Genomic DNA, 27,500 nt, shown 5'->3' on the forward strand with positions numbered 1-27,500 from the left:
AGGTCAGTTAAGCTCTCAGAGTTTAGACTATTCTTTGGCCAACCTTGGATCAACACCATCTGCCTTACCTGATTTGAAAACTCATGAAAAAAGATGAAATAAGGGTAGAAAGACATTAAAAAGAGCACTAATCCTATTATTTGACAATTATCTTTTGATACTAAGCAATAAAATCAAAAGGCTCTGAAAGTCAGCTTCCTTTGACCAGGCCAAATTTCCTAAGGCCACCTATAAAAGGAGGGAGAAAAGGAACATTCTATTTTTCTTGACTGTCCCAATTCATCAATTTACAGTAAATTTTTATGTTCCACTATTTCTAAATAAAAATTGATTTTAAAAATTCCTGAACTTTGGGGCACCTGGGTGTTTCGGTTGGTTAAGCATTCGACTTTGGCTCAAGTCATGATCTCATTGCACTCAGCTCTGAGGGAGCAGAGTCTGCTTGGCTTCTCTCTCTCTCTCTCACTCTCTCTCTGCCGCCCCTCTCCCACTTACTCTATCTCTCTCAAAATAAATAAGCTTTAAAAAAAATTCCTTAACTTCTGTCTTTTCACATTTGCCCCTGTCTTAGCCTGTTTCCTTCCTGCAGAGAATAGCCTGTCCCCCATGTATCTGAGGCCACCTTTGCCCTCCCATCACCTGGAAGCTGCAATACTTCTTTCTCACCAAGCTTGAGGACAGCAGTGCACAGTCCAGACCCCTGTCAGAGTCACATCTAAACTTCCCCCCAACAGTTTCCACACTTTGCTCATTGGAAGGGGCAGTGAGGCCTGGATCCCAGTCAGATCTGGGCAGATAGGAATTGTAGTGTGGACGCCAATTTAGATTTCCTTTCTCCAAATGGTACACACTGTGGGCACAGATAATCTCTTTGGAAGTTTAGATCAAAGAAATAAGAGTCACAGATAATAGCTGTTCTTTCATGTCTGTGATGAGAACCATCAGAATCCTTTTGTCACAGCACTAATTCTTTCTTCATGTCTCAGCCAGGTCCCTCCCTGCCTCTGGAACCTTTCCCTCTATTCAGTGAATATTTGTGGAGCACCTCTCTGTGTCAGTTCGTGGGTTAGGCATTAGAGGGTGCAGGCAGCAAACAGGCCACACAGGCCCTGCTTTCCTGGGGCTAGTGTCCAACATGCACAGAAGACTTGAACCCCCAACTAGAGGAAAAGATAGTGTGTTACAAAAGGGGTTGTGCAGGTGGCAATAAGGATAGAGCATAGAGATTTAACCAGGGAAAGCACGCTTGCAGAGATGACTTTCAGTTGAAATTTGGTGTGCTTGCATTCAAAGATCCATGAGGACAGTCTCCAGAAATGCTCCCTAAATATTTGTTGAAGGAATAACAGAGGAGTTAACAAAAGAGGATGGTTCTGTGGAGAATATTCCAGATAGAGGGAATTTCATGTGACTGCCATGCAACCTGCTCAGAATAACAAAAGAGGTGCTCCTGGCTGCACTGGAGGGAGTGAAGGGAGAACCCTAGGAGCCGAAGCTCATACAGGGGAAGAAACAGCTTGTGGTGGCCCTTGAATCTGTTAAGGACTTTAGGCTTATTGGGGGTTCTGAGGAACCAATAAAAGCTTTGAGGTACTGCATTGTTCAGACAGGTGCCGCACACATTAAAGTGGTCCCTCTCAAACTCTCAGATGCAATTGAACCACTTGGGCATCTTGTTAACATGCAGATTGATTTCAGTAGATGGAGCCTGGGATTCTGCACTAGCTTCAAGGAGACCAATGCTGTTGGGTAGCAAAGGTATAAAATGCTGCATAGATGTTGACTTTCTGGCCACAAAAGTTCCATGCCCTTTCATGATGGATGATGTGTAAAATTCTGCTGTTTATTTTGGTGAGAGGACAACTACTTCTCAGAACTGGCAAAGTTCTTAATTGTGAGACACCTAATCTAAGGCACTCCCTTTTCTGATGAGGATAGGGAGCCTGTCACTGGGGAAGTCATCTGCCTATGGTGACCCAATTTAATAGTTAGCAGTGGTGGGTCTAGACCCCAAGTTTCCCTGAGTATCAGCTGAAAATTCTTTCTATTTTACTAAACTATCTCCCTTTTCCACATCTACTGTGTCCCATCAAGATATGGGTGGAGGCTGGCTGGGCCTAGAAACAGCCCATACCGGAGAGGATTCTGGACACCATCCGAGTCCTGGAGGATTAACTGCAGTGTTCTGTGGCCTTGGACCTAGGCCAGCCCAGAAAGTTTCCCAAGCCCGGATTAGTCACAGCCTGAGATGTGCTCATAGTAACTGTATTATGGTCTTTCTCTTCCCTGGATTTTAGTGAGTTCTGGTAGTTTGCCCATCAGGTGATATCCTCCTGGTACCCAGAGTGAATGACTGATATTCCTAGCCAGCAGGGTAAGTCCTAAAAAAAATCCTGCAGTAGTGGAAGGGTCACCTGTGTAGCATCATAGTAGGAGGGGCTATGGAATATTCCTCCAACTAAAAATATCCCTTACTTGCTTGCCATTGTTGACTACAATTCCACCACCAGTTATTCATTCTTTGGGTTAAGCACTACCTCATAGTCCATCCCCTTTAAAAACAAAACAAAACAAAGCAAAACCTGACAAGGTTAAATATTAAGTCACTAACATCATAGTAAAAGTGAGATCATCAGCTATTGCCTAGACTGGGGATGGTGTCCTGGCTAGAAAGGCCAAGATGGGAATGAGGAATAGGGGAAAGCAGAGAAATGAAAGGCAGGAGACACTACAGATAAAACTTGCTGGCTTCACCATCTTGTCCAGGGACAATTCTGATTTTGACCTCCAGATGCTTCCTATTTTTGATGGCTCCTAATCAAAGTTGGCGGTGATGTAAGAACCTGGAGTAAAACCAGGCTTTCAGATTCTGGGTGGAGTTTACAGTAAAGATATGAGTAATACCTGACACTTGTACGAGGCTCTCCATCCCCCAGACAGTATGAATTCCCTAAAAGTCACATGTGCAATATCTAGAGTAGGACAGAGATGAGCTTAGGTCAAGGACAGAGGTATAGGATTTGAACAGGAATGAAAAATGCACTTTGGTTAAATAAAACTTACCACAGTCCCTTGAAATGATAACCTGCCACTTTCAAAGCATTGGCACATGTATGTCTTAACTTTAAACTTATCTCTTTAAAATTACCCATTCAGGAAGGAAGGCAAATATTCTATCCATGGCATATAGTTCACTAAAGGACTTGTTTAAAAATGCATATTTCTGGGGCTCCTGGGTGGCTCAGTCGGTTGAACGTCCGACTTCGGCTCAGGTCATGATTTCATGGTTCGTGGGTTCGAGCCCCGTGTCTCAGCTGTGCTAACAGCTCAGAGCCTGGAGATTGTTTCAGATTCTGTATTTCCCTCTCTCTCTGCCCCTCCCCTGTTCACACTCTGTCTCTGTCTCAAAAATAAATAAACATTAAAAAAAAAAGCATGTTTCTGAGCTTCACACTGGACATCCTTATTCAATGGATTTGGGGTGTGACCTTGGAATCTGAATTTTAACAGTGTGTAAGGTGTGTTGGTTAATCTTTGAGAAATGCAGATTACTTCATAATAGAGCTGGTATGTTACCCATACTGCTGGATTTGATCTTTTAGAGGGCGGGAACTGTGTCCTATCCATATTGGCATCCCTCCCAGTGCCTAGTACATTGCTTTGCTCATATTATGTTCTAAACAAATGTTGGCAGAGGTTTAATGATCAGGAAATATTCATAGAAGAAGTGGCATCTAGGGAGAGCAGTTTTAAAAGGACAGAACTAGGATATTAAGTCTTGGGTGGAAGGTATTCCAGAAGGGAGAAAGCAAGGGCATGGACATGGGGGTTTCCAGGGATTGGAGAGAAGTCCTGTAATTTGATCATAGAGTATGTATCAAGAAGAATTGGGAGATAGGATTACAAAACTGTGGTAAAATCATATGGTAGAGGACCTTGAATTTAGGGATCTGGATGTTTCCAAAGTAATGGGGAGATGTTGGAATCCATGTCTACATGTGTTTGGGGCACACAGTAGGCCAACACAATGTCAGATGGGATTTGTTTCCACCGGTAAACCACCTTCTTACCAGAACAGAACAATTTGGGAGGCTTTTGTTTAAACTCTAAACAGTGAAAGCCTTGACATTGCCTGAACTGTAATCTGCACACATCTCCTTAGGCAATCTCTAATCCCCATATCAGTTACCACCTGTATGGCACTGGGTCTCCATCTTTATCCCCAGCCCATCCTCTCTGGAACTTATGGTTCCAGGTGCTGCCTGAGTACCTCCACCCAGATGTTCAGTAAATAACTTACTTCCAACATCCTGTAACATAGACACAGTATTTTCCCCCAACCTTCTTCTATTTCCTATCTGGTTTAGGGTATTCACCAACTCACCTAATGCATCTGAACAAAGAGTCTCAAGGATTCCATTTCTCATATATTGTCTGCTTTCCTATCGCAGGGAAATTTACATAGAAATAATATTTTTTGCTTTTCTTTTACACATTTCAATATGCATGATTTCTTCCAATTCAGCCAGCTACAAGCATCTATCTCTAAAGTGGTAGTTGGGAGCAAAGTTCTGTATAATAAGAAAATGGAAAAAAGGAGGTAAATATTCAGTATTTGACTATCAAGACAGGATTTCTGAGTCCTTATTAGATTAGTCTTCAAAGTAGGACTTTATTGAAAGAATAAAAACATTTTTTTCTAAATTCCCTAAAATATCAATAGCTTATCAACAGCCAACCTTTAAGGGCTAAATATTGAATTTACCGTAAGTCAATGCTAGAGATATTTCAGGATCCATATCCTCAAGGATGTCCCCCTCCTTCCATGAGAGAAGAGAAAGCCCAACCTTGTGGTCCAGTGAAGAGAAAGGGAAAAGGGTCTGAGACATAGGTCAGAGACAGGTGTTCTGACCTCTCCTCAGCGAGCTGAAGCCCCAGAAGGTGGTTTCATAGAGAAGTTGGAAGAAAACATGTCAAACATAGAAGGCTGTGCCCATGCCTCACTTTGAGCTCTAGGAGGAAATGGCAGCCCTAGCCCCACCCCAGCATGGGGAAGCCACAGCAGAATAAAAATGGCCCTGCAATTGTATGCCTGGGGCATGGCTCCTGACCTTCCTACACTTCTAGGTTACATGGAGTGATCCGTAAATGCCTGAGACTCTGAGAGGGCAGCAGTAGCCACAAGCTGGGCTGGTCAGATAGGGACATCTCCAGGCTCCATCTGAGTCAAGTGAGGAGAATGGATGCAGCATCCGTGAAAGACAGCAGTGCTTAGGAAGGTAAATATTGCTCCTGGGCATCCAGAGAGCCCAGAGTCCAGAGAGCTGTGAATGCTGATCCACAGGCATCAGTGAGGTCACAGGCTATCATGAGGGGAAGCCATGAAGAAGAAATCTGAAAGATTGAAGCTTTAACTGAAAGACTGAATTACCCAAGTGAGATTGCTGGAACCATGGCAGACCAAAATGCTCTTAATTACAATGGAATATCATTTGGCAATAAAAAGGGATGAAGAACTGATATATGCTGCAACATGAACAGCCCTTGAAACCATTATGTTAAGTGAAAGAAGCCAGTCATTAAAAAACACATTTTCAGTTTATTTCTTTGGGTTAGATATTAAAAAATCTTTCATATTACTGGCAATACTCTGTCTACAATAAGAATACTGCTGAGGACATTATTAACATTATACATATCCTCTTTGTGAGGATTCTCAGAAGAAAGGTACTTTGGTTTTATATTCAGGAATAGCTGTTCTTCTCCTGAACAACTGGTTTACTTTTATCTTACAAGCCCTGTGATGTGTGTAGAGGACTCTTCTCTGCTGGTTTTGACTGCCAGATAGCTGGAGCCAAATTTGTGATCCATCCCTTGTCATTCCCTTCTTTTTACACACACACACACACACACACACACACACACACTTAATGTGCTAATCTCATGCCTGCCTTCATTTTATGTCCTTACCTTACCCTTATTTTGTCTTTGTTGTCTACTACTATTTTTTTATTCTTGCTGTATTCTATGTTTACATAAAAATTCCTTTCTTGGAACAAATAAGATAGAAATCAGTCCTCCTTAACATCTCTTGAATCTGCCTGCTGTCCCTGTTGCTCAAATCTTTCTGTGTTTCTTTTGGATCATTGTAAATAGGTTTCTAAGTGTTGTCCCGAGTCATGTCTCATGTGTGCATTCATTTTCCACAACTCTTTTTTTTATTAATTCTTTTAATGTTTATTTATTTTTGAGAGACAGAGAGAGAGAGAGAGAGAGAGAGAGAGAGAGCACGGTTGGGGGAGGGGCAGAGAGAGAGAGAGAGGGAGACACAGACTCTGAAGCAGGCTCTAGGATCTGAGCTGTCAGCACAGAGCCTGCTGCGGGGCTCGAACCCACGAATCGTTAAGATCATGACCTAAGCCGAAGTCAGCGCTTAACTGACTGAGCCACCCAGGTGCTCCCATTTCCCACAATTCTGCTAAAATCTTTTAAAAATTGCCTCTGCTTATGAAAGTTCAATGTCACTCCCTTGCTTTTAAAATGGCAGCCAGTTGAGGAGGGCACTTGTTGGGAGGAGCACTAGGTGTTGTATGGAAGCCAATCTGACAATAACTTATATTAAGCTAATTAATTAATTAATTTAAAAAATGGTGGCCAAGTTTCTTTTTAAAAAAAAATTTTTTTTTTAACGTTTATTTATTTTTGAGACAGAGAGAGACAGAGCATGAACAGGGGAGGGTCAGAGAGAGGGAGACACAGAATCTGAAACAGGCTCCAGGCTCTGAGCTGTCAGCACAGAGCCCGACGCGGGGCTCGAACTCACAGACCGCGAGATCATGACCTGAGCCGAAGTCGGCCGCCCAACCGACTGAGCCACCCAGGTGCCCCAGTGGCCAAGTTTCTTAAGGGTCACATAAGCCTCTTCAGCACCTGACTTGGCCTCTCTCTTCCATCAGCTCCAGGTACTCTGATACCCACCAAACCCTTTCCTGTCACCTACATGTCATGTTATTCCTTTCTCTTGGTCTTTGCACATAACTCTTCTGTCTAGATGCCTGTGTCCCCCTGCTCTCTCTGATGAAATCTTGCTTATACAGATGACTCTGTGTCTGAGAGCCCTTCTCAGAATCTATGCTCCAGAATCACATGGATTTCCTATCATCACCTCTGTGGTTGGTCAATGGGCTCTGTGGGGCAGGAATCTTCTTTTCTTTATCTTTATGGCAGTGGTCCTCAGCACTGGGTTTGGTTTAATGATTGTTTAATTAAGTTGTGTATGTTAGGGTTGATGGCTTATAAATAATATCACCTTTCCCTTCTTCTTCACTAATTTGGAACATCAGAGACTGATGCTGAAATCAAACTAAAGAAGAGACAAAACTGTCAGCTTTATTGCTGATAAAGTTAGTGCAGCATCAATGAACAGTCAAACCAGGTTCCTAGAGCTTTGCTCCAAGACCACATGTCAGGAAGAAGGTCTAAATTTACCCAGAATCACTGCCTCACTCCCCTTACGGAAGAGACAAACCTCCAGGCATATCCTGCACTGTGGGCCTGGGCCCTGACTATGTGTGCTCAGTCCATGGAAGCTGGAGCAGGGCAGAATACAGTTGCTCCCCAGTCAGAAAGGCATTCAGAGAGATGCTCAGGAGGGCCTGAGCCCCTGGTTGCACCTCCTTATTCCTAACTAGCCCATCAGGTAAGTCACTTCTGCACCAAGGGAGAAAGGGGGGAGGTGAATGCAAGTTATTCTTCTTAGTCTCTCCAGAAGGTGAAGCTTCTCTTTCATGGGCCAAGATGGTAGATTTGAGGGAGAAAGTGTATTTGTCTTATAAGAAAGACAAGGCATTTCTTCCTTATCTGAGCAGAAATGGATATTGGGATGTCCTGAGCATTACTTTAATTCTGTTGAGTGGAAATATGACATTATGGCTGTGCTTAAAAGATAGTTCTTATCAGTTAGAGATGCATACTGAGATATTTATGGGTAAAATAATATACCTTGAATCTTCTTTAAAATACTTTAGCTAAAAACACCTGGGGGCACCTGGGTGGCTCAGTCAGTTAAGCATTTGACTTTGGCTCAAGTTATGATCCCATGGTTTATAGGTTCAAGCTCCATGTCAAGTTCTGTGCTGACAGCTCAAAGCCTGGAGCTTACTTCAGATTCTACGTCTCTCTCTCTCTCTCTCTCCCCTGCTTGCATGTGCTTTCTTGCTCTCTCTTTCTCTCTCTTTCTTTCATAAATAAATAAATAAACATTAAAAAATAAAACAAAGTAACTTTAGCTAAAACAAAAACAAAAAGAGGTGAGGAGAGGAGCAGAAACAGGTGAAATAACCATCAGAATCTTGATAATTGTTGAGCTGGGTGATGAACACACAGGAGTTCGTTATGCTATTCCCTTCAATTTTCTGTATGTTTGAAATTTTCCATGATAAAATTTTATATAAAAGGATAGTGGGTAGCTTAGAGAATCTCTAAGTTGCCTACAAAATCTTGCTGGGAAGTAAGGCAGCCAGGAGTGAGAAAACTCACCACAAAACTCAAGTCACCCTTACTACCTGGGGGCTCACAAGTCACCAGGGTGAACAATAGATACTACCTCTGGAATCCCTACCACTGCTGTGTCCAGACACCAGCTGTAGCGATCCCCTCCATCCTCCTGGAGCTATAATGGATTGTCTTCAGATTGCTAGATTCCAGGGCAAGGTCTGGGGCAAGAGCATGTGATTTGGCCGAGCCTTGGTCACCTGGCCATAGGTCCCTGCCCTAGGAAAGCAAGTGTTGGCTGCACTTCTCTAGTGGGAGAAGTGCCTCCTACAGTCTGGGAGTCTTCCAATTCGGGAAGAGGATCCAGCTTATATTTTGAAAGAAGGATAAATATCCATTGCAAGGAGAAAATGTTCTCCCAACACTTAGAAATATTTAATCTTTATCGGTTCCACTGTCATCTCTAGATTTATTGGGTTCCACAGTAGTTTCTAGAGCTATTAGCATCCATGCAGTTCTTTGCAGTTTGCAGATGCTTTCACATTCATTCTCATATATTTCTAAGAATCTTTCGTGTATAGTTTACAAGGCGTTCTCAAACTATTCTCAACAACAACTTTGTGAATCACAATCATCCCCATATTACAGATGAGAAAATTGTGGAAAAGAGTGATGTAGTGATTCACCCAGTTCCCAGAGCTTCAAAGGGGTGACCTCAGACTTCAAACCCAGAGACTCCCACTCCAAGGCCAGCTCGTGCCATTTCTACTGCGGTACCACCAAACTTCTAGTGAGGACTTCCAGTCACAGTTTGAGCATTTATTCTTTATCTCAATCTAATCAAGAACCAAAAATTCATAGATTTCTGTCCTCCTTTGTTAACTTTTCTGGATAGTTTTTCTCAGTCTTTTGAGGATTGTCACAAGCAGGCACATGAATACCAAAAATTACAAGCAGTTAGAGTTCCAGACAGAACTCTTCCTGGATATCTTATTACTTCTAGGCAATACCAAATACCTAGTTCAAATTAATTGTCAATGAGGTGGTAGCTCCAATAGATTGCTGCTTAATTAATTGTCAAAGAATCTGAGGTATGAAATAGGTTTAAAGGTGATTAAGCCCAGAGTGCATGTTGGTGATGCAGTACACTGTTGAGCCCCAAATATCAAAAAATCAACTGAAATGATTGCCTAGAATTCACTGCAGCCTCCCCAGGAAGTATTTATATAAGGGCACCTGGAAAAGGGATGCAGATTTGCAAAGTGTCAGGGAGGAGTTGTTGCTCTGGATGCAAATAACTGCCTCAGCACATTCCAAGGGAGAAAGTTAAAAAAAAAAAAAAGTATGACGCTATGTCAAAAGAAGGCATAGGCCCAGCAAGCTCTCCCCTGCTGCTTAATACAGGAAATATCTCCCAAACATCTCAGCTAATCCTCCACCAATACAATGAGAAATGAGCTCCTCTGGCAGCCAGGCAGTTATTAAGAAAGGACAAAAAAATATTCCCGCCCATAGCAACAGAGCCAAAGATAACAGCAGGGAATAGAGAAGCTACAGAGAAAAGGCAGATACAAAACATTCAATCCTGGGAGCCCCCCAAAGCAACTGACGTGTGAGAAAAATAAAGAGGCTCGTTTTGCCCAAGAAGCTAAGCAACGTATTGTAAACTTTAGGACTTAGTGTATAACCAAGGTCAAGCTGAACTCAGCTTCATAAAAGAGTAATAGGTTATAGAAGTGACAGGCAGGACTGGGGCAGAATCTTGAGGCTTTCAGATCTGGTAACTGACTTGTTGGTGAAACAAACATAGGAAGCAGAAAAATACGGGCTGCATTTCCCATTTGAAAGAATACAGAGATTTCTGTACACTCCTGTGCATAGGTCAAGAGGGAGATTTGCTTTCCAGTAAACATTCCTCTAAAATGCCCCTTTCTTATCAAAGCTCTCACTTTCCCAACATTCTTCCAATGTCTGTTCATGCTGGGAAGCAACCCCTCCTAGGTAGATAGCTACCCATTGCCTCCATCCAAGGGAAGCTGTTCTGTTTACTACTTAATCAGGAAGGTGGGTTCCTGCTCGGAGCTTTTACAGACAGCAACAGCAGCTAGTGAGATGTGGTGCCAGTGTCCACAGGCAGGAGAAAGACAAACTCAAAAAAGTCATTTTCTATAAGCTTTTACTAATTTAAAAGTACTTATTTTAGGGGCACCTGGGTGGCTAGGTTGGTGAGCATCCAGCTCTTGATTTCAACTCAGGTCATGGTCTCATGGTTCATGAGATCAAGCCCCACATTTGGCTATGCACTGACAGCACGAAGCCTACTTGGGATTCTTTCTCTCCTTCTCTCTCTCTGCCCCTCCCTCACTGTATGCACATATACACTGTCTCCATTTCTCAAAAATTAATAAACTTAGAAAAAAAGTACTTATTTGTTCATTACAACTAATTTGTTAGGGAGCCTTAGAATTTTGCCACCAAAAGGACCTTAGAGATCATCCAATGGGCTTATTTTACAGAAGGGAAATGGAGTCACAGAGTTCACAATTATTTGTTCCAAACAGGCCAGAATCCATTCTTCTGCCTTCTGGGTCAGTGCTCCATTTATGATATGATCATACCTAGCCCTCTCCTTGAACTGGGAAATATATAAACTAGATTATTATTATTTTAGGGTTCTTTTGGGAAGAAAATGAAAAAGGTTTCTTGCCCTATTTTTGGCAATCTGTCACAGTTTGTTAGCTTCCTTGGTCCATAGCAAAACTATCCACGTTCCCTTAACTCAGCCTTGAAATTTTTTTAATTAAAAAATATTAAGCTACTATAATTTTCTTTGGAGGTGTAATGTCTACTGGCTACACCAATTCCAGCACTACCCACTCTCTTCCACAGTAAGCACACTGCCCTCCCATTACTCCCCTCTCCTCCTCCTCAGAGAGGAACTGTCCATATGATGACCAAACCATAGGTTGACAAAGTTGTGTCAATTATTGGCTGTTTACTGTATACCACAAGTGACTTCCCTCATACAAGTGGACTATAATCCCACTCTCCAAACAGAGACTGAACTGATTTACTTTGGCACCTCGTGAAGATCACATCTGGGTCTTCCACACATACAGTGAAGATTGTTGCCTCTGGACTCAGATGGCTCTCACCTACGAGCAAATTACCTTCTTTAGGGTTCAGTTTCCTCATCTGCAAACAGGGTCAAAATAGTGGCTCCCTCAAGGATCATGAAGGGTAAATGAAGATTTAATAAGATAATTCATTTAAAAGGACTTTAAAAGAGTGTTATGTCACAGAGTAAATGCTAACTATCATTATTTCAGTGACTACTGAACTAAAAAATATAGGGGGGGAAATGAGGATATTAAATTTCTGCCAACAGCCTGATCCATTCTTATCTTTAAGAACTTTAGCTCTTCACCAGATGTCAAATTGTGAGGGACAATTTTACAAACTTTTAATCAGATGCAATTTCAATTTTGTGTGCATGGAAAAGGGTCAGGCAGGTATGTTGAGAACATTGTTCTGCCTTACCTAACTGCTATGAGCACCCAGATTTCTTCTCTCATCCAGATAAATACATAGAGAGATTCTTATCTTGATCCTTCTTAAATATAAGTTTAGTCAAGACCTCTATTAAGATTTTCAAAATAAAAATACACACACACACACAGACACACACACACACCCACGCACACAGACACACACACAGAAATAACTGAGCAAAAGTACGAATTTCTTAAAGTACAATCACCAGTTATTGGTTGCCAGGGCTTAAAAAGTACCCCATCCTTACCTTGTTGTCCTTGATAGAACCTGGATAAACCTGGATAGAAGTCAACAACTTCTAACCCATGACAGGTTTGGGTTGGCCCAGCTGCCAAGTTGGGTAAGAATTCCATCCCTCCCTGAACCTTCTCTGCAGCCCTTTTCCAACTGAGGCTCGCACCTATCTCCTCAGACCCACCCTGTTCTGGTCCCTTAAGTGAGTGGGATACTTTGTGTCTATCTCTGGACTTTGAGCCAGCTGCTCCTTCTACCTCTCTCCTGGTCTTCCATGGTTCCAGATTCTATCTTTGCTTTCGATTTTTTCCTCTCTGCCTGTTCTATTTCTGTGAAGTTTTTGTTTGGCTGGTGCAAGTATACCAGCCAGATATTAATGCTGGTTCTACCCTTCTCTAAATTTTCTGATCTTTATCCATAATCCTAACATGGCAGTCGGGTCTGGCCTCTATGACAGCCACATCTTTCTCCAGGATCAGCCTGCCTTACCTCACCTCCTTTCAAACCCTGAGTTCCCTTTAGGACCACCCATTCAGTTCTCCTTTCTTGTATCTAATACGTTGTGAGCTAATATCCTGGGACTTGATTTGCTGAACAGCAGTGATTGACAGCTCCTTTGCTCAATGACTGATCAAATCTCTTCTGCTTCAGTTTTTCAGCACGACCCCCTTCTTCAAATTCCCTTTCTTGACTCATTCCTCTTGAGGCTTTACGAATCTTCCAGAATTCTGACATCAGTTTACAGAATCAAACATATTATGCACATACTGTATTTTTCACATATAGTAAAGGGAAAAAGACGTCATTTCCATCTAAAGGATATGAGGCTCATTCCTTGTGGCTTGCTCAAACACTTGGTTAAACAAGAGAGGTGATTTATTTACTCCTTTTATGGTTGCTTAGACCATGGACGGGAAATGTCTTTGTGTTAGGTAATCCCAATCGATTACTTGCTGCTGGTTGTAACCAGTTTGTTGAAAGAGCAATAGACAAGGCTTCCAATATTGTTCAGGTGATGGCATATGTAGAAAGTAATAATTGTGTTATGGCCAACGGCATCCAGATATGTTAGCCCCTGAGACTGCCTTTTTCAGGCCCGCACACAGTGGTCTTGGGAGCTGAGGGAATTACCATCTCAGCACATCCTTCACATATCCTGCTTAGGCCTAAGAGGTGCGGAGGCACAGCATGAGGTTTCCAGCAGGAGTAACTTAATTTTGTATTTACACCACTACCCATTAAACATTATCCAATTTTCCTACTCCAAGTCCAGAGGAAGTCTTGGAAAATCTCTTTGCTTTCCCAGGCATAGTCTCATTTACCATTTAATTTAAATCAAAATGCAATCTGTTATCTATTTCAAAGTTTCTCTCTTCCCTATACCTGGCTCTGTAACCTGTGGCTAGAGGGGCCAGGCTATCTTTCTTTTCAGGTTCCACCTTTTCCTCCCCTGTGTCCTGCTGCTGATGGCACCTCTTGAGTTTGGGTAAAGGGGAAGGAGGAGAGGTAGTGATGAGGCACACTTGGCTGGTGCAGGTGATACTTGGGGTTGGTACCTTCTGGGTGGGCAATTATCCCAATAATCCCAATTATCCCTCCTCACCCCAGCAAGCAACCCTCCTTTAACTTGAGCCCTGGTACTTCAGTGCTTACCCCTCAGCTAAAGGGAAAACTTAGTCCTGTTGCTCACCATTTGGTGGGAATGCAACCTGCTCCCTCAGCAATTCCATCCCTCTGTCTCCCCAACACAGGATGTACCAGCTCACCTCTCACCTTTTGATTTTTCCACATGAGAAGGAGACACCTGTCATTGAATTCAGGGACAGAGGACAGATACTCCTCAAATCACTCTAGGCTTCACTCCAGCCCTTGGTAGTACTGGGGGCAGGGGAGGTGTGTTTCCAACTCTCAAAGCACCTCAGCTGAATAGCAGCCCATCTTATCCATGTTTCCGATGAAGAGAAGAAAATGGGAATATGGAGGTGGTTTGCTGAAAAACTCAGTAGGAGTTTCTTTCAGTTTTCAGAAATAAACCAAGATGTTAATTAAAAAAAAAATATTAGCAATACTGACTGGCAAGCTGAAATTAATATTCACTAAAATCTATTACTGAAGAGGCTATATTGCTGTTTCTGACATCACTGCTCAAGTCTGTTTCAAATCTGATGTGGCTTTCTTTGTGACATTCAGCACTATCAAAATCTTCACATAAAATCTTTCCCAGAGTCCAGGTTAGGCTTTTTACTATAATTTGTGCACTGGATGCTATACCCTGTAACCTGTTTTATAACACATCATCAGAATCCCTCAAGATTCTCAAATGATTACATTTCAAATGCAAGAATTTTAATGCATTCCAGGAAAATGTAGATGTTTTTCTTAGACATATTCAGAAAATCCCATGCAATATATTGAATGATCTGTATGAAAATGTTTGGGAGGTACATTTCCTCAGAGGGCAGGCTGCCACATTCCTTACCTATGAGTAAAGCTTTCTAGGTGGCACAGAGAGGTAATGCCCAGGCTTCCATCTCCTAATGCCAAGTTTTCTTCAATTGATGTTCCCCTCACAGCTGCTAGTAACATGTGGAATGGGCACCCACTATTACCAAGGAAGAACTGGGGCCAGAACCCAAGGCATTAGAAGAATGGTGTTTTCACACTCTCCTTGGAGCTCCTGCAGTGGGTCTATTTTGAAAATGTTACAGAGCCAGATACCACTATCTATACAGAGATAAGAAACATATAAAAACAAACAGAAACAATGAAAAAGGAAAAAAAATAGCAAACAAACACAAAACTCAACTTCTCTACCCCAACACCCAGAATCAGGGGCAAATCCTTTCACCAAATTTTGTACTGTTGGTGATGTCATGGAGGACTGTCCTACCACAGGCTGTTAAAAACATTTAGAATGTCATGTAAATGGAGTTATACAGTATGTAACCTTTTGAGATTGGCTTGTTTCACTCATCACAATGGCTTTGAGATTCATTTGAGTTGTTGTATGTACCAATGTAGTTTATTCCTTCTTTTCTTCTGAAAATAACGATGTAATTCACCATATTAACAAGCAGAAAAAAAACTCCATATGCTCATCTTTATACAAATACAGAAAATCATATGAAAAATCCAACATCTATCCCTGATTTAAAGAAATATCTCAGCTAGAAATAGAAATAATAAACTAGGAATAGAAGGTAACTTCCTCAATCTGAGAAAGAGTATCCACAAAAGCCTGAAAGCCAACATAATTTTTATTGCTGAAAGATGCTACAATTTCCCTGTAAAATCAACAATAAGAAAAGAACATCTGAGTTCACTATTCAACATTGTACTGAAGGTTCTAGCCAATGCAATAACAGAAGAAAAAATAACTAAAAGGCATTCATATTGGGAAGGAAGAAGTCAACTTGTCTTTAATCATAAACATGATCATACACATAGAAAATCCTAAAGAATTTACAAAATTCTACTAGGACTAATAAGTGAGTTAAGCAAGATTAAACAAAAGGTTAACATGCAAAGTTAATGCTATATCCACATGCTAGCAAAAACAGTCAGACATTGACATTAAAAAAACAATAACATTTACAATAGCATCAAAAATACAAAATCTTCAAAATAATCAAAGATGTCCAAGGCCAGCACATTGAAACTACAAAACATTGCTCAGGGAAATTAAAAAAGAAATAAAAAAATTTGAAAGATATACCATGTTTATTGTTGAAAACTTAATTGTTTTAAGACATTTTATTCCTATTTTGATTTATAGATTCAATGTAACCCCATTGAATATCATATCAGCCATATTTAGAAATTGACAAGCTGGTTCTAAAATTTATGGAAATGTCAGAGACCTAGAATAACCATAACATCTTTAAAAAAGAAAATCCAAAGTTTAAGACTTATACTGTGTGAAATCAAGACTCACTATAAAACCTAGTAATCAGGGCATCTGGGTGGCTCAGTTGGTTGAGCGTCTGACTTCAGCTCGCATCATGATCTCATGGTTTGTGAGTTTGAGCCCCATATCAGGCTCACTGTTGCCAGTGTGGAGCCTGCTTCAGATCCTCTGTCCCCCTCTTTCTGCCCCACCCCCACTCCTACACTCTCTCTCAAGAATAAATAAAACATGAAAAAAACCCCTAGTAATCAAAATAATGTAGTATTGGAATAAAGATAGAAAATTAGATTAATGGAACAGAAATGAGGATTCAGAAATGCTCCCATATTTGCCATTGGTAGATGATAAAGGGGCCAATATAATTCCATGGAGACAGGTGAATCTTTTTAACAGGTAGTGCTAGAAGAAATGGTCATTTGTGGTAGGAAAAATTCTAAAGATGTCTCCCCCAGATCTGTATTCTTATTATTCAAACATTAGTATATGTACTACTGCTAAAGGGATTTTGCAGATGTAATTAAGGTTACAGAATTTAAGATAAGAAGATTATCTAGGACTACCCACATAGGCCCAATTTAGTCAGTTGAGCCCTTAAAATCAGGGGAATTTCTCTGGGTGGAATCAGAGAGATATGATGGAAGAAGAAGGCAGTAATGGGAGGTCAGAGGGATTCAAAGCATAAGAAGGACTTGACTCAGCTTTGAAGGCCACCGTGAGTCAGGAAATTCAGGTGACCTCTGGAAACCAAGGACAGAAAAAAAAAATCCCAGAGACTCCAGTCCTACAACTACTGGAACTAAATTCTTCCAAAAATCTTAATGATTATGGAAATAGATTTTCCCCTTGAATTTCATCCTTTATTTTGGCCTTGTGAGCCTCTAAGCAGAGAACCAACTAATCCAAGCTGTACCTGGGCTCTGACCCATGGAAACTGTGAGATAATAAATAGTTTTGAAGTTTATAGTATTTTGTTATGGCAGCAATAAAACTAATATACCATATGTGCAAAAAAAAAAATTGATCCTTGATGCTAATCTCATACTGTATACAAATGCTAACTCAAAAAGAATCATAGACCTAAATGGAAAAGCTAAAAATTTTAACCTTCTAAAAGAAACAATTTGGGTTTAGTGAGAGTTTCTTAAATAAAACATAAAAACCATACATTTTTATCAAAATTAGACTTCATGAAAATTAACTTTTGCTTTTTTAAACACACTATCATCATGTGAAAAGTAAAATCAAGCCATACACATGGAAAAAATATTTGCAAGATATATATACAATGTATCTAGAGCATATAAACATTCCTTACAATTTAATAATACAACAAAGAACCCAATAGCATATGGGCAAAATGTTAAAAAGACACTTCACAAAAAAGGATGGTAAATAGGTAAATGAAAATATACTCAACACCATTAGACATGAGGGGAATACAAGCATAATCATGAGATACAACAGCATGTCCACTAGCATGGCTAAGAGTCAAAAGACTGATCATACCAAGCACTGGTGAAGGCATGGAGCAGTTGGAAGTGACATACATTGCTGGTAGGAATTCAACTGATACGGTTACTATAATGGTCAATTTTGCGTATTAACTTGGCTAGGTCATGGTTCCAAGACATTTGCTTAAATATTATTCTGGTTGTTTTTGTGAGGGTATTTTGTATGAAATTAATATTTAAATCAGTGGATTTAGAGATTGGCCTCCATGAAGTAGGTGGTCTTCCAAGCAGTTGAAGGCCTGATTAGAACAAAAGATTAACCTTTCTTGAGGAAGAAGGAATTCTTTCAGCAGATAGCCTTTGGACTTGAACAACAAACACAACATCCTCTCTTCCCAAGGTCTCCAGGCTGATGACTTTCTGAATTGAACTGCAACTTGGTAGACTAAGTACATTGGTACTCTACAATCTACAATTCGTAGTTTGAGTAAAGCAGATTGCCTTCTCCAGTGGAGATGGATTTTATCCCATCCATTGAAGTCCTGAACAATAAGCTGAGCAAAAGAGAATTTACTCTCTCTGCCTGACTGTTTCGAGATGGTACATTGGCCTTTTCCTGCCTTTGGAGCTGGACTGGAATTTAGACCATTGGCTCTCTTGGTTCTTGGTCTTCAGATGACAGATCATGGGACTTCTCAGCCCCCATAATCATGTGAGAGAATTTCTGATGAAAAAAAATCTGTCTGTCAATGCAACTTGAATGCACAGCCTCTCAGACCTACTGTTAAAGTGAGAGAATTAATTATGAAAAAAATGGAATCCTATAAATTGGAATGGGGATTATGTGGGAATATATCTGATAAAGCTGAAGATATTGAGTCCCTAAATTCTGATGAGTTTTCTTTGCTAGTAGAAGAGGTCTCTCCACCCTCAATGTAAGTGGTTTCCCACCCCCAGTGGAGTGGTTTTCCCAACACCAGTGGTAGTAGTTTCCTTACCTGGATAATAGCCTTTATGTACCCATTGAGAGGATTAACCTTTCATGGCTTGAAGAAAGAGTAATGGCTTTCCCTGAGGCAGTTGCCATGAAAGACAATGCTGATTATCCTCAGGGCCCACCTTATCAATTCTCTTTGCTTCTAGACCTATAGCTAGACTAGTCCCAGCAGGCCCCTAGGGGGAAGGTACAACAAGTGACCCATGAGGAAGTATGTTATACTCAAAAAGAACTACTTGGGTTTCTAATTTATACTGATAGAAACCCATGGAACTCATATGGGAATGGATATTAAGGATGCAGGATAATGGTGGAAGTTGGATTCAATTATTCCCATTGGATCTAGCTCACAAAGTCAAGATTCTGCATTTGATATTACAGCTTAAGGTGTTAGGAAGATCTTTCAGTTTGATTGATTGGTTAAAATATGAATCAAAAGGTGGCCCACAGTGAATGAATTGGAAATTCTAAGCTTACCTTAGTTTAGTGCAAAGGAAGGGATTCAATGACTTAAGGAGATGGGAATGTTAGAGTAGATTTGTCATTTGAAACCTACTCATCCACACTGGGAAGGTTCGAGAAAACACACCTCACCACTACCGTGAGAAATAAATTTGTGAGGGGAGCCCTGATAGCTGTGAGAGGCTCTGTGATCACTCTTACTTGTAAGCCAGACCTAATAGTGGGAACTGTAGTCACTCAGTTGTCATGAATAGTTCTTCCTTATTTTGTTATGAATGTGTGTGTGTGTGTGTGTGTGTGTGTGTGTGTGTCCTCTTATCAGGTAATGGTAAGATGTATTAACATTATATCATAGTATTTAAGTATTATTAATGTTATATCATAGTATTTAAGCTATGGGATATCAATAAGAAAAGTAAACATCACATCCTATTTTGGGAAAAGGGTTAGTACAGTTTCAGTTGTTTGTAGGAGTACCATATTAGATGGAAGTATGACCTTGTTATTGCCTTCATTGGGACATTTTGATTTAAAGAGATGTGTATAATGTCAAATTGGCAAGGAGTAGACTTGTGATGGCTAATATCATGTGTAAACTTGGCTGGGTCACTGTCCTTAAGTATTTGCTAAAACATTATGTGGGTGTCCCTGTGAGTGTGTTTCTGCATTATATGAACATTTAAATTTGTAAACATTGACTAAAATAGATTGCCCTCCATAATGTGGGTGGGCCTCATCCAATTAGATGAAGGCCTGATGTCATGGACTGAATGCCTGTGGCCCCCCAAAATACATATGTTGAATTTCTAGTCCCCAATGTGATGGTATTAGGAGGTGGGGCTTTTGGGAGGTAATTAGGTTTTGATAACCCCATGATGGGATTATTGCCTTTATAGGAAGAAAAACAGACACTAAAGCTTTGTCTCTCACACAAGTGGGGGTATAGCAAGAAAAATGGTCATCTGCAAGGAGGAGGGTCCTTACCACCACGATAGTACACTGATCTCAGACTTTCTAGCTTCCAGAACTGTAAGAAATAAATGTTTATTTTTTAAGTCTATGGTATTTCTATGGTATTTAGTTATAGCAGCTCAAGCTAAGATACCTAACTAGAACAAAACATTGACCTCCCCTGAGCAAGAATGAATTCTGCCAGAAGATGGTCTCCAGACTTGAACCACAACATTGGTTCTTGCTTGGGTGTTTAGTTTGCTGGCCCACCCTGAAGATTTTGGATTTGCTAGCCTCCATAATCACGTGAGCCTACTCCTTAAAATAAATCTCTCCATGTATACATATCCTATTCATTCTGTTTCTCTGGAGAAGTCTGACTAATACATTCATTTTGGGAAACAGTGTGGTGGTTTCTTAAAAAATTAAACATCCACCTTTCACATGTCCTAGTCATTCCATTTACCAAAGAAAAATAAAGCACAAGTCCACACAAGGATTTATACATGGATGCTTATATCATCTTTATTTCTAATGGCTCCAAAATGGAAACACCCCCAAATGCTCATTAACAGGGGAATTGATAAATTGTATTATATCCATATAGTGAAGTCATATTTAACAAAAGAAAGAAAAACTATTGATATACATAGCAACGTGATGAATCTCAAATGATTATGCTGAATGAAAGAAGCCAGTAAAGAAAGAGTGTTTCATTCATAAGTTCTTTCATATAGAATTCTAGAAAATGAAAACTTATCCATAGGGTCAGAAAGCAGTTCAGCAGTTGCCTTGAGATAGGTGAGGGAATGGAGATTCCAAAGGAGCATGAGAAAAATTTTGGAAGTGATAAATACATTTACCATCTTGATTGAGGCAATGGTTTCAAATATCTCAAAAATCATCAAATTGTACTACTTTATGTACAGTTGATTGCATATAAACTATATCTCAGTGAAGCTGTAAATGTCCCCAAACAACAATAACAATAAAGCAAACACAGATCATACCTTCATGGTGTTCACTATTTAGTGAGATAATAATCACTAATATTTATATAGTGCTTACTATGTGCCTCGCAGTGTCCTGAGCCTGTATATGGCATTTCTTTTAACACTTGTGTGGTATTATTATCTCCTTTTTACGGAAGAGGAAAGTGAGGTTAGAGAGGTTAAATAACTTGATTTAACCTCTCTAACCAAAACTTTGAGTCCTTAGTCATTTTCTTATAGGGCTTAGTATAAGGGAGAGCAAAGTATGAGGAGGCACAGGAACATAAATGACTCTGGGGAAAGAAGCAGAGCCTTGCATGTCAAGCTCAGGAGCCAAACTTTTATCTTGCAATTATATGCATTTGTCAAGTGTTGCTGTCTATCAATCAGATAAGGTGAGAATCAGCAAAATGCATCAAAAAGAAAGGAAAGATAAAAAGATGGGGATTAGAGAGGGATAGAAGGCAGGGAAAGTGGGAGGGAGGAAGGAGGGAAAGAAGGAAGGAAGGAAGGAAGGAGGGAAGGAAGGAAGGAAGGGGCAAGCCAAGTTGTGCCCTCAAGGATTCAAAATAATAACTGAAGCATAAAAATGCATAATTCTGGTAGGGCTGGAGAGAAGTGGCCAGCATGCTAACAACCTCAAGGCCTAAGGTCTTGATAGATGAAGCTGACTGGGGAAGGGTTGGTTGTAGGTCTGTCATTGTCATTCACTCCTACTTGGTGATTCATCATCTTCAGTATCTGTGGACCAGTTGGGGAAATTCACTCTAAATATACACTGAATCAGTGATGGTTACTACCACTTTGAGATGATGGATAGAGTGGGAAGATAGAAGGGGAATTCAATCAATGTTCCTTGGAATTTCCCTGAAAATGCTAAATGATATTTTAGGAAGAAAATTTCTGGAGACTGAGATCATAATGAAATTACCATTCAGATTATAAATGCTTACCCACCATGGTAATTCCAAAGATTTAGGATGAAATTGCTCACATTGGGACAACACAGACAGAATATTTCAATATCTCAGTTGTAGCACACATAGAAAGGTATTTGTGCACCCCTCTCCAAATTCATTTATTAAAGCCCTAATTCCCAATGTGATGGTATTAGAAGGGGAACATTTGGGGGGTAACTAGGTCATGAGGGTGGGGCCCTTTTGATGGGATTAGTGCCCTTGTACAAAGAGACACCAGAAAGCTTCCTCTCTCTCTGCCATATGAGCACACAGAAAGAAGGGAATTTTCTTCAAACCAGGAATAGAACTTACTAGGAACTGAATCAGCCAGCTCCTCGGTCTTGGACAGCCTCCAGAATTGTGAGAAGAAGTCTTGTTTGCTTAAGCCACCCAATCTGTGGTATTGTGTTATAGCAGCTCAAGCAGACCAAGACATGGGACTACTGCAATTCTGAGAAAAATGCAAATGGAATCATCTTCAAACATCACAGCCAAGCTGCAGAGGAGACAAATTGACAACAAAGAGATCAATGTTCTAGCTTTGACCCTCCAACTAACATAATGTGTGACGTTTATTGTCCTCAGTTGAAAAATGAAGGGTTGAACTTAAATACCTTGAACATCTTCTGGTTCTTAGAGAATCAATCAGACTCCACTTCTTTTTATTCTTGGTTGAGTTGTTATGAGCTATACCTCTTCTCAACCTAAAGGGATGACACAGAGATGGAACAACTTCAGTTTCCTATTTTTGTGGGTTTCTCATCTATCTGCAAGTTTTATGTAATTACTTAACTTTAAGAATAAATTTTCCTAAAGTTGAGGTTGATTGGAAGAGGCTCCTGCGGCTTTGGAGCAGTAATGAATGGTTAATATGTTAAGTGCTTTAGGGCAAGTTTAGTTGCCAGACAACTAGTTTTAAGTTCTTGCATGAACACTAGGGCTAGTTCAGCAACACCTGTCATCTCTTCTGTGATTTAAAGCTGTTTGCAGTGAGCCTGTGCCAGCAACAGGTACTGAGGCCTCAACTGTCATCACAGGTAGGTGGGCAAGACTAATTAGGCAGTGCAAAATCATTAGTGTATGTAATTATTCCAGCTCCCCTTTGAAAAAGGGATAGATGGACACTAGAGGGGTCTGGCAGTCTGGGTGGGTGGAGGAAGGTGGGGGTGTTTCATGGAATTTCACAGTCCCCTTGGCAGGCACAACCTGAGTCATTAGACTGATCTCATCCATCTTGATGTTATTTCTCTCAACAAGCAATAATCTCAGCTTTCCATGGCTTGTGGTTTCTTAAGCTGGGAATGAATTCCTTGACTCTGAGTGAAGGTGTCCAATTGGAAACATTAAAAAAAGATTTTTTTCATAAAAATTAATAAAAGTTCATAAAGATTTTGTCATCAGGGAGTGCCCAATATTTGGAAGATCTAATGGATAAAGGTCACTTTGGAAATCAGCATGGAACCAGAGGAATGATTAGTCAATCACTCAGGCATTCTTATAACCGACATTTATTAAGCATCTGCTGTGTACTAAGCCCTATGCTAAATGTTTCAGATATTGCAGGTGAGCAACTAAAGTTCTTGTTTTCAAGGAATTCATGTATTAGCAAGAGAGATGAAAGCATAAATTATTAGACTTAATCACATGAAATTGCAGATATTTGACCATTTTGGTCTATTAATAATAGTAATTTCATATGGCTCAATTAAATGCTATTATGTCTTATATATAACATGCTACAGAAATAGAAAAGAGCAAGTGATTAATTGAAATTTTGGATAGTTGTCAAAAAGGCTTTAGTGAGGAGATGGTATTTGACTCTGGCCTTAAAGGGAGAATAAGATTTTGAAAATATTTTAAAAGGTGAAGTGAGAAGTAAGTAAGTTGCATTTATGCCATAAATGTTTACTAAGCATCTATTATATGTAGAATGGGGTAATATGCTTGAGATACAGTGGTCAGCCTATAGAACTGATAATCTCTGTCTTTCTGGAATTTACATTTCAAAGAGGGAGGTAGATCCTTAAGGATAAATACCTAATTAACTAATAGCAATCCTGACAGATGTGAGAAAGAAGTAAAGTCTGTTCTGAGGGAGTGTAATGGAGGCCTGACTCAGTCTGTGGGTGTAGAATAAGTCTGAGCTGAATTCTCAGGCAGAAATAACCAGAATAAGATAATGGGTTGTGGAGAGCATTTAGAACTGAGGAATTCACATGTGCAAAGGCCCTGCAGCAGGCCAAGGTTGCAGAGTCCACCTCTCTCAAATTTCAGTATTCCTAAGTGTACACTTTTCTCTGATGTGATCACATTTCCAGGGTCTCTGGAAGTAGCTAATTACACACTAAGAGACATGGGTTCTAAGATGTAGCCAAATCACTAATGAGGTGACATGGGTGAAGATATTTAAGCTAAGAGCCATCTGTGTGGAAGGAAAATTAATAAAATAAAAAAAACAGAATGAAAGTGAAAACAAAATAAATAATTAAGGATATGCATTTTTTCCAATTGTTCTGGAGTTTTCAGCCTCCTTTTCAGATTCCTACTGATTCTCCTTGGGCCTTACACAGAGAGCCTCAGAAGAAATAGGCTAAACACTTCTTGGGAGATTTACCGGAAAGAGCGTCAGAGTCCCCCCCTTTTGTGGGCACAGGAAAGTTACAAGTGTCCCCTCTTGGACACATGTGGGTCACTTTTGGAAAGCTCAACAGTTTGGTATGGGGTCTACCAGCAGACTCCCTATGGAAGGAGTCCTCAGAGTCTGGCCAGCTGAGGACAAAGCTGTGACATGCTTGGGTTTCTGGGAGAGGAGATGGGTTGCCTCCTGAAAGTCCTCTGCATCTTTCATGACCTTTCTTTGCCTATTCTTCACGTCCAGCATGAAGCATTTGCAAAAGGGTCTGAAGCCACCACAATAATGAGGTAGTGACCTTCTCTGGATAATGGAAAAGAGTCTCGCAATTCCCAAAACAGTTGTCCTCCATAGGAGGAGGCTCAGGCACTTACCTTAACATCTTTAGTTGGGGAAAAAAATCCATGATTTGATTGGCTTATTCATTTATTCATCTATTCATTAATTCATTGAACAAATATTTTGATTGCTCCAAGTGGCCAACTCTGCAGTAGGTGCAGAAGCACCGTGGTGAGCAGCCTGTATCTCTATCCCAGATAGAGATGACTGGAAGGTGTTTTATTTATCTTTCTATCTATCTATCTAATCTATCTATTTATTTATTTTACTTTGACGTTCCCAAGAATCTTTATCACCTTTCAAATGGCCTCAGAACTTCCAGGATTTCTACTGGACTTGGGCTGGACAGGAATCTGAAGCTGAAGTGCTTCTAATTATTCCAAGTTGCAGGTGCTTCAAAGTAAATTTATCCTTAACCTTGAACAAAGATGGCTTCATCCCTGGGCTTTTCTCATTTCATTCAGACTTGACCACTTATTCCCCCATTTTCACCTGCTGGAAATTCCAGAGGATCAGACCAGGCCAGCCAAGACCAGCTTCCAATTAAAGACCCCAGTCAGCTGCACTTGACTCAGAAGTGAGCCTTCTGCAATTCTGGGAGAGGCCAACATAAATACCTGTGCTGAGTGGGACTTCAGAGGTTCGAGGCACAGTCCCATCACCTCCTGCTTGACCATCATCACCGCCTCACTCCCCTGTCTGAAACAATCCTGGGATGCATTTGCAGAATCAGCATAATGCCACATCTAAAACAGTCTCTGTGGAGGGAGCCAATGAATCAAGCCTCTCCAGCTTGAGAAAAGCAGAGAAATGAATCATTGGTGACTTTAGGAAGAGTACAGAGTTCATCAGTGTAATCAGAAACCGTTTAAACATCCAAATTAGCAATCTTATTTCCTGAATCCATGGGGTAATTGCTTCTCTTCATTTTAGAAATGCCAACAATAAACCCTTTCAAAAATAAAGTCAAGTAACTTGCAAAAGAAAATAAGAATCCAGATGGATATGAAACAATTATCTCAAGTCTAAAAATATTAGTGTGAGTAGGGATTTTAGGACTCATCGGTAAAATGGAGATAGTGTGCATACCACATAGGATTGCAGTGCAGAGGAAATGTGTTGAATGTGAAGCACTTAGCCAGAGCCTTGCATACACTACTATTATTTCCTTGAATTCAATTCTGCCATTTTATATATGAAGGACCTCAGGTCTGGAGAAGTTGACTTATCTTGGGTCAGAAAGCTGCCGGTGAGCAGACCTAAGACCTTTAAACAGATGCCCAGAATAGAATCCTTTCTATTTCACATGCTTCCAATGCCTAGCCAGCCTAAATCAACATATTCTGGTTCAACCCCTTGAAATTCTAGCAGATGCTGAAGGAGATGAGACTTTCTCAAAGACTTCTGGCACATGTCTGTTACTAAAAATTGCTTGAGGTTACTGCGTGAGTCCTACGAAAGCTTTGGTTTCCACCAGAGCCTCTGCCTTTGTACTGATTGGCAAGCTGCTCTCACACCATCCTGATGCCTGTTTAGAGAGGTATTGGCTTCTTAGGGGCATAGGACAGGCTTGAAACACATATCCAAGGGGCCTTCTGGAAGGAGAATTGGGAAGAAGGTGGTAAAGATAGGTGATGCTTTAAAAAAAAAAGGAAGCTATGGAGCCTTCTCTGTTACACTCCAGATTTCCATAAATCTTGCTTACAATGGATATTTATTTTGGCCTTTTTCAGTTTTCTATTTCTCTGTTTTATATCAGAATTAAAAGGATCTGACTAAGGGGAGAATATTAATTGGCAAAGCATGAAGATGACTGGTCAGGTTTATCCTCTTGGAATTTCCACCAGGGGCCGAGAAACTGACAGAAGCAGGGGTCAATCAGTCAATTCATGCACTATTACAACTTTGCACAATAACACACAGATACCTTACCTTTTCTTTACCTTAGAAAAAGCCATTAAAGAGGTGCTTTGGTGGCTCAGTGGTTTGTGAATTTGAGCCCCGAGTTGGGCTTTGTGCTGACAGCATGGAGCCTGGAGCCTGCGTCAGATTCTGTCTCTCTCTCTCTCTCTCTTTGCTCTTCCCTCCCCCCTTCTCAAAACTAAATGTTAAATTTTTTTTTAAAAAGCCATTAAATACATTGGTTAAATAAATGTATTTTTTTCTAAATATAATTAGAATACCTAATTACTAATACATTCTTTCAAATTCACTTCCTTAAAATTGGTGTCTTTCTCCCTCCTATTAATTGAATTTGGCTGTCTTCATGACATTAGATCCTATCTATGCAAGTTTATATTTAGTTGCTATGTACAAAATTCTTTTATTCCTTTATGTTAGGCCTTTTTTTCTTTCTTCATTTACCCCAGTACCATTTTACACTTAAAAACATACAGGGGTGGGGGTTTGGGGGCTGGAAGGGAAGGCTTGAGGGATATATTGTATACATTTATGCATTTACAAATTTGCATTGGCTCTTTGTTTTTTTAGGGGTCAGCTGAGGTCTCCCAGCCTCTCTTGAGACTGGA

Source organism: Panthera tigris, chromosome D1 (genome assembly GCF_018350195.1).
Source record: "Panthera tigris isolate Pti1 chromosome D1, P.tigris_Pti1_mat1.1, whole genome shotgun sequence".
Taxonomy (NCBI): domain Eukaryota; kingdom Metazoa; phylum Chordata; class Mammalia; order Carnivora; family Felidae; genus Panthera; species Panthera tigris.